Source organism: Sus scrofa, chromosome 6 (assembly GCF_000003025.6).
Source record: "Sus scrofa isolate TJ Tabasco breed Duroc chromosome 6, Sscrofa11.1, whole genome shotgun sequence".
NCBI classification, from domain to species: Eukaryota; Metazoa; Chordata; class Mammalia; order Artiodactyla; family Suidae; genus Sus; species Sus scrofa.
In genome coordinates, this window is record NC_010448.4 from 46,707,577 (window position 1) to 46,715,907 (window position 8,331).

At 51.7% G+C, this 8,331-nt stretch overlaps 1 long non-coding RNA gene across 2 annotated transcripts; it reads right to left on the reverse strand.

The window, feature by feature from the left end:
- Positions 252–1,651, reverse strand: LOC100620402. 2 transcript variants are annotated; one of them, XR_002345338.1, is made up of 2 exons: positions 1,489–1,651; positions 252–768 (listed from the first exon to the last, which is right to left on the reverse strand). It is a non-coding gene; the product is annotated as an uncharacterized LOC100620402 (long non-coding RNA). The 2 variants fall into 2 exon arrangements; XR_002345339.1 differs by having other exon boundaries at positions 1,468–1,651.

Here is an 8,331-nt window from a genome sequence, read left to right on the forward strand (position 1 = left end):
GTCCCCTCCCTAGGACCCCCTAGCCCATCTCTTCCACACTGCCCCCACCCATCACCCAAACCACTACACTCCCTGGGCCAGGCTGTGGAGGGTGCTACCTCCCCAAGGATGCTCCCTCTCTTTCAGATACATCAGGTGCCCGGCCCCGTCCCCTGCAACAGGGCTGCTCACGAATGCTGCTCAGAAGCAGACCAGAACCCCGTACTCCATCGTGTCCCGCTGACAGAGAGCTGTCCCCTTTGAGAAAGCAGGCAAACCCCATGATGGAACCTGTTAGGTTTGCAGAGGGAGGAATGCACGAGGCCAAGGGGGTAAAGCAAGAGAGATTTATTAAGGCATCAGAGGGGCACGGGCTGAGCTCACCATGGAGGAGCTAGGCTTAGAAAGATCTGTGGCGGGAATCTGTGCTTGGAGTTTATGGTGGGAATTTGTGGCAGGAACAATGAAGAAGGAGGAGGGGAGGGGGAAGGGAGGGGTAGGGGGTTGAGCCCCAGGACAGAGGGCAGTTAATCCCTGTAGGTGGTTAATCTATGCAGGCAGTTGTTTTCTGCAGACCACTGTTTCTTGCCGCCCAACCTGAGCACCACATTTTAGCTCCAGGGTGAAGAGCCACAGTTGGGGGTAGGGGGTGGGGTCTGTCTCTGTCCTCCTGGGAACCTATCATTCCAGCCTTTTGTCATATGGGGTTGGGGCGATGGTCTTCTCTTCTGTAGCTACTTCCTGCTGCCCAGGGGTGAGGAGCCCTGTGTGGCTGGACATGGCAGGTACCTGCCACAGAGGATGGAGAGAAAAGAAAAATAAGATTAAACAGAGGTTTGGGAAATAGCTTCCATCCTCCACCTGGGTGGGTGGGTATTGCTATATCTATTCCTTGAGGAAGAACTAGAACTCTGTTTCACTGCTGCACTACTCCTCAGGCTGCCAGGGAGCTCTTGAACTATTGTTTCTTGATTGCTTCTCCTTTGTTTCTGCATCCCTCACCTTTCTGATTAGCAATTGTTTGAATCTGCCCTTTGTTCCTTAGGGGAGGTTTAGGAGGCTGAAGCCTTTTTCCTACAAGCCAGAAACAGGGGACAAGAAAAGGCTTTTGTATCCAGGAGGGTCCCACAGGGTCCTGCTTGGTTTCACTTCTCCTGGCACCATTTCAGTCCAGCCTCCAGAGTGGCATAAACGCAGGAACAACTCCATGCATGGAAACACCAGGACCACACACTCAGGCACACGGGGCACCATGTCAGTCCTTAGCAAACACCACAGGGAGCACCCCTGGGACACTGGCATGGCACAGTCAGGGTCACTATTAAAAGCCTAAGGATCCAGACATCCCAGAACAACTTGGAATCTTGGCTCCAACCTTTTCATACCAGCCCCGCCTAGTCCCCCCAGTCCCCAGCCCTCAGCCTGCCTGGCCCTAAAGCCTCGTTGGTCCCCTGAAGACACCCCCGGGAACGCCCTCCACCCGCGCACTTGCGGCTCAGGTCAAGCCACCTTCCAGGAGCCCCGGGCTCTCGGAGCGGGCCGGGGCTCTGGGCCTACACGAAGTGAGTAGCCAAGAAGAAAGTGAGAAAAGCCAGAACGCATTAAGTTCACTGCTTTTGGACTGCAGCTCCAACAGGGGAGTAGGTCTGGCTCATCCTCGATGGCACCGGTCACTCACTGGGTCACTGCTACGGGCACGGATGGAACCGGCCCGCCAGGGAGCCCGGCTTCCTCGCCGCCCTGCCCCGCGGGGATCTGGTCCCCTCCGCCTCTCGGAGCCCCTGCTGAGCCGCGAGGGACTTGCCCCGCCCCCTGCGCGCCTGCGCACTCGCGACGGAGAGGCCCTGTCCGGAATTCCGGCGCCGCAGACTGGCGGGCTGGGCGGTGCTCGCGCCGGGCGCGGTCTGAGGGCGCCGAGGCAGGCTCGGTTGTGGCCGCGGCTTTTCGGAAGAGAACGGGCGCAGGACGGGCCACGTTCTGCGGACCAGATGCAAGGGTGGGCTCCGGGGCCTCAGGCCACGAGGCGTTTCCTCCAGAGCGAGGGCTGGGGTGCTGAGAGCCGGAGGCGCGGGGTTGAGCACGCGCGGCCGTAATGGGGCGCCGCCCCGGCCTCTTGTGCCTCGAGAGACGTGGAGGTCCTGCGCGCCGCCTTCCTCGCCTCGAGGCCCGGCGTGGAGAAGGGGCCTGAGAGGGAAGTGGGAGGGAGAGCCTCGGAGTGCAAGTCCTCTGCAGCGACGCGGTGGGCCGCCCGGGGGTGGGCAGTTGTGGGGTCCGAACGACAGTTGTGGTCTCCGAGCTGCGGACCCAAATGACCGCGGTCCTCTCGGGTCTGCGTGCGGGTGGCTACGGGTAGCGAGGGTCCAGGGGGTGCGGGGGGTGGGCGTTGACCGAGTCCAGAAAGCCTGCGGTGTAACGAACCCTGTTTTGCTTCCCCAGCCTGTCCGTGTCCAGAAAAGGCCTGTGAAGTGAAGCGACTCGCTGCTGCGCCTCTAAAAGCGAGGTTCTTTGTGAGTTGGTGCTGCTGCTTTGTTTCCGTGAAATGCGTTAGGTTTTCGGGAGAGGGGATTTTTAAATTTCTTTCCCTTGGAATGTCCTGCTTGAGAATGCTGTGCTTACTGATTTGGGCCTTAGGATTTACGCACCCAATTAGAGGCAGGGGCCTGATGTATAGATGCCCCTTTTCTGGTGCCCACTTAATGCAGTTGTACAGTTAACCTTGTGCTAGGCACGCAGTTGCTCTGAGAGCAGTTTTTCCTAAGGATCCTAAGGATGGAAAGAGCCCTGTTGGACGTTTATGTTTTTGTTTGCATTTTCCTTTTAAATGGCGGCGCTGGCACGTGTGGAAGTTCTCTGGCGAAGGATTGAATCCGAGCCACAGCTGGGGCCACGCTGGATCCTTAACCCACCGCCCCAGGCCAGGGACGGCACCGCGCCTCTACAGCAACCCTAGTTAAGAACCTGGGATCGTCCATATGCTACCGGTGAGGCCAATAAAAAAGAAAAATTACTATTTAGCAATATGCAAATGGTTATGTAACTCACTTCATCCATGTAATGGAATGTTATATGCTAATAAAGATTGTTTATAAACAGTTATAAGAAAAACTACATCTATAATATAATAGGATGTGTTTATTGTTCTGAATAAAAAATTTTAAGAAACCGTTAGGTTACATATGTATCCTGGACACTCAGGTAAGGATTAATGAGATCTTTTGCAAGGATTTAATAAGTGGTCATTCATTGGATTGTTGGAGGGGTAAATTGAAATTACTGAGCAGCTGCTGCGAAATAAGCATTCTTTTCCTGTCTGCTGTGTTTCTTAATCACATTGCGATTCCTTTACAGAAGGATCTCTGGGTGTTAATGAAGCACAATATTCAAGGAATTTCTAGTGGTGCAACGGTGTCTGAAGTATCTTGGTAGTGCTGGGACGTAGGTTCATCCCTGGCCCCACAAAGTGGGTTAAGGATCCTGAGTTGCAGCAGCTGCGGCTTAGGTCACAACTGTGCCTCTGATCTGATCCCTGGCCCACAAACTCCATATAGGTGTGGGGGTGGCCAAAAAAAAAAGAAATACAATATTCAATAATTGGAAAGAATTATTTTTCTAAGTCACTTTGATTTCCCTGTTGTTACCACTTATGCAGGCCTATTTAATCACACCCGATGACCAAAAGATACACCATCTTCCCAAATCATTAAAAAATTACTTTTAATGAGAATAACCAAAAAAAGCCCACTTCTGATGATGGACCTAATGCAGGCTTGTGAAATATTAAGCCTTCCATCACTGGAATAAACTTCATTTGTCTGTAGTGTGTACTTTAAAATATATATTGCTGGATTTGCAGTGATCGCTATGATTTAGTAATATTTTATTGAGGATTTTTGCATCTATTCATGAAGGATACTGGTTTATAGTTCAGTTCCTTTTGTCTCAGGTTGATGGCCTAAGGAGTCTGAAAATGTTGCCTTCTTTTAATTTCTAGAAGAGGTAGTACAGAATTGAGTTAAATACTCCTTGAATGTTTGGGAGAAATGTTCCAGTGAAACCATTTGGGCCTTTCAGTGGGCTGAATGTGTCTCCTCAATATTTGTGTGTCGACATCCTAACCCCCAGCATGATGGTCTTGGGAGGTGGGACCTTTCAGAGGTAACAGGTCTTGAGGTTGGAGCCCTCCTGAGTGGGATTGCCACCCTTATAAAAGGGACCCCAGAGCGTTCTCTCATCCTCACATCCTCTATCATGTGCGGATACAACGAGAAGATGGCAGTCTTTATTCTGGAAGATGTTTCTCACCAAAAACTGACTGTGCTGGCACCCTAATCGATGTTAGACTTCCAGCCTCCAGACTCATGAGAAGTAACTTTGTTTATAAGCCACCCCATTTGTGGTCTTGAGTTACTGCAGCCCAAGATGAATCAGACAAATTGGTAGCAGAAGGGGGTTGCTAATGGAACAGATATCTAAAAACATGGAAGCGGCTTCAGAAGTGAATAGTGAGTGAGTAAAGGCTGGAAAGAGTTTTGACATGCATGGAAAAGAAATACAGATGTTAAAGATGATTTTGATGAAATCTGAGAAAAGAGACCTGAAGAGAAAACCTCAGTCTCTTTCTCTAAGAAAGAGAATCATGAACAAAATGTTGATGGAAATATGGACAGTAAAGACGATTCTGATTCATCCCAAATAAAAATGAGGAACATGTTATTGGAAACTGGAGTTTATAAAGTGGCAAAGAACTTAGATAAATTGTGCTCCTGTTCTAGTGTTTTTGTGGAAAGTAGAACTTCTAAGCAATGGAATTAAGGGTGTGGCTTGGCTCCTCCTACATGATTATAATAAAATGCAAGAAGAGAGAAGTGACAAAGATGGAATTTTTGAAGCAGACTCTAAAGAGTTGGAAAATTCTCAGCTGAATAAATAGTGTTAAAATATTGTGAAAGTGAAGGCATTGATTGGGAAAGAATACCATTCTCTTAGTCGGTATGTGACATGTGGGAAGTCCCAGATGAAGCTGGCGACGTTGAGCCCTAAGTGCAGAGTCCTCTTTACCAGTGGACATGGCATCCCCACCCACAATGGCATCAGCATTTCCACCTCCATTTGAGGGGACGGACCCTGCATTGCCTGAAGAAACGGTGGTGACCTCCCCTGAGGCAGTGGCCATGCAAGACAATGCTGCGTCTTCTCAGAAACCATCCCCACCACCCCAGCTTATTTCCGGGCCTACCTACCACTGGACGCAAGTCCCAGCTGACTCCTGGAGTGAGGAACAAAGCGTGAGCCACGAGGAGGTGTGCTACGCGCCAAAGGAACTACTTCGCTTTCTAATTTATATAGACAGAAATGCCGAGAACACGTGTGGGAGTGTGTGATGATGGTGGAAGGAACACGACTGGAAATTTGGTGCCAGTGAAATCTGGGGAAGAGATAGGTGGTTAGCCCTCTCTGGGCAAAACAGTTGGAGTTCCTTGTCTCCCATATGAATACTTGCTAAAGGGCGACCTCAGCAGGGATTTTAATAATCAAGTGGGTAGGTGGGTCTGTCCTTCAATAACGGTTTCTTTCCCCAGCCACCCCGGTATCATCAGTGAGCGTGTGAACGGAGTGGTCATGGGGGCAGGGATGGCCGTTATGCGTGGACTCAGCAACACGGACTTGCACTCACCAGGGCTCACCTGCCTGTGGCCACTGCTGGGTATTCATTCTGCCGGCCGCAGAGACAAAGCCTGAACCCGCGATATAGCAGCGTTCCCTGAGGGGTGTTGGGCCAGCTACCGGGTGGCAGGTAGATGACAGTGAATCACTTCCGTCGTGGTACAAGCAGCATTTGGTCCTCGCTAGAATAGAGACTCACTCTGGCTGTGGATTTGCCTTCCCTGCCTGCGGTGCTTCTGTCCAAACCACCACCTATGGACTTAGAGAATGCCTTATCCACTGTCACGGTATTCCACGCAGTATTGCTTCTGATCCAGAAACTCGCTTCACAGGAGAATAAGTGCAGCAGTGGGTCCATGCTCGTGGGCTTCACTGGTCTGACCATGTTCCCCACCCTCCTGAAGCAGCCGGCTTGATGGAGTAATGGAATGACCTTTGGAAGACTCCGTTACAGAACCAGCTGGTGACAATACCTTGCAGGCTGAGGCTGGGTTCTCTGGAAGGCTGTGTATGTGCCGAATCAGCATCCTGTGTGGGGTAGTATCTCCCAGCAGCCAGGATCCATGGATACAGGTGTCAAGGCGTGGGGTGAGGAAACAGAAAATTCAGTTGACCCTTGAACAACCCAGGGTGTCGGGCTGTCGACACCCCACATAGTAGAAAACAGGCATTTCCACATCCGTGGATTCAGCCGACCTTGGATTGTGTCGTGCTGTGGTGTTTATTGAAAAACAGTCTATGCATGGGTGGACCCTCTCGGTTCAAACCCATTCAAGGGTCGACTGTGTATAGATACTGGTCTCTGCCTCTGGTTCCTGGCCTAGAGCTCCTAAAACCTGTGTGATTTTCGGGGGAATGGGGTTATCTTCTATTCTAATGAGGCAGCTCTGGGTGGGCTCCTTGACAATTCGGGGATGAGGGCTGGTCTCCAGAAAGGCTACGGCATGATTAGAACCTCGGGGTTTTCGGTCCTGCCCACCTTTCTCTCGAGAGGGGAGAAGGGCTGGACGTGGTGTTCGTGATCCGTCACGCCTCCAAGATGAAGCCGCCCTAAAAATCCCGAAAGTACAGGGTTTGAGGGACTTCTGGGTTGGTGAACACATCGGCAGTGGGAGGGTGATGCCCAGATTCCCTGAGGACAGAAGCGCCTGTGCTTGGGACTCTCCCAGACCTCACCCTGGGTCTCTGCATGTGACTGTTCCTCTGTATCCTTTATCCTTTTTCGTATCCTTTACTAAACTGGTGAATGCACGTGTTTTCCTGAGTTCTGTGAGCGGCTCCAGCAAATTACTTGAACCTGAGGAGGGGGTTGTGGGGACTTGGACCTCCTCCTCAGTTTTTGTAGCCAAATCAGAAGTTGTGGGTAACATGGGACCTGCTCCTTGGAACTGGTATCTGGAGCGGGGAGCCGTCTTCTGATCCCTTAGCCTGTGTGTGACACTCTCCAGGCAAACAGTGTTAGAGCTGAGTTAAACGGCAGGACTCTGAGCTGCTCTCACCCGAATTAATTTGTGGGGAGCTCCCTCCCCCCCCCCCCCGCCATTTGGAGACCAGAAGTGTGAGAATTGTTCTGCGTGAGCGGTAAAGACCCACCTGAAAGACACACATAGCAAAGAACTGTAGCTTTTCCTTTACAGATGGGATGGGAGGGGGAACGCCATTTCCCCTAGTGACCCACTGTCAAAGGTTTTGCCTCCTGTCCCCATGCATTTATGCACTGCTGGGTCGGAGGTCTTAGCTCCTGAGGGACGAGTGCTTCGGCCAGATGGCCCAGCAAGGATCCCAGGGAACTGTAAGTTCGGACGGCCGCCTGACCACTTTGGCCTCTTAGCCCTGAGTCCGAAGGCCCAAAAGAGAGTTCCAGTGTGGGCTAGAGGGACGGATCCTAACTACAGGGGACACTGGACGCCGCTCCTCGGTGGAGGTGAGCAGGGGTGTGTCTGGACTACGGGAGATGCCACAGGGCCCTGTGACAGGTCGGTGGGAAAAACAACCCGATCCAGGCAAGACTGCTAATTGCCAGACCCTTCAAGGACGACAGTTTGTCCCTCCCCCCCCCCCAGGGAAAGAAGCAGGACCACTCGTCACAGCACCGAGGACTGTGCTTGTTGCGAGTATCCCTCCTCATTTTGTGAGGAATGTGTTTTCCGGTTCCCTCCTCAGGAATCTGTGCATCGCAGTGTCCAGTGCTGACTCGGTGACCTGGCCTTTAAGTACCGGTCATTTCACATCCCAGTGTTTAAGCTACAGGGTTTCCCAGGTTTTCCTCCCAGCGGACGGGCAGCTTCAGATGCTGTGTGTGCCACTTGGACGTCGCAGTGAATTGAACGCTTAGAAGAAGAGTAAAGGGCACCCACGGACTTTTCTCCTCCTCCAGGGAAGAGGTGAGTTTTCAGGGATACCCAGGGAAGCGGGACCAGGTTAGGTGAAATTGTGACTTTGTTAGATTGTTTTTCATTGGAGAGGAAACGTGGTTTAAGGAGCGCAGTACGGGGGCCAGGCTGACACGGGTGGGTTTGTAATAGGTGAATGTATGTGTCAACCTGACTGGATCAGAGGATACGCAGAAATCTGTCTGAACGTCATTTCTAGGTCTGTCTGTGAGGGTGTCTGCAGATGAAATTAGTATGGGAATCAGCAGACCTGGCGAAGCAGGCTGTCCTCTTCTCCGTGGCTCTGCATTATCCA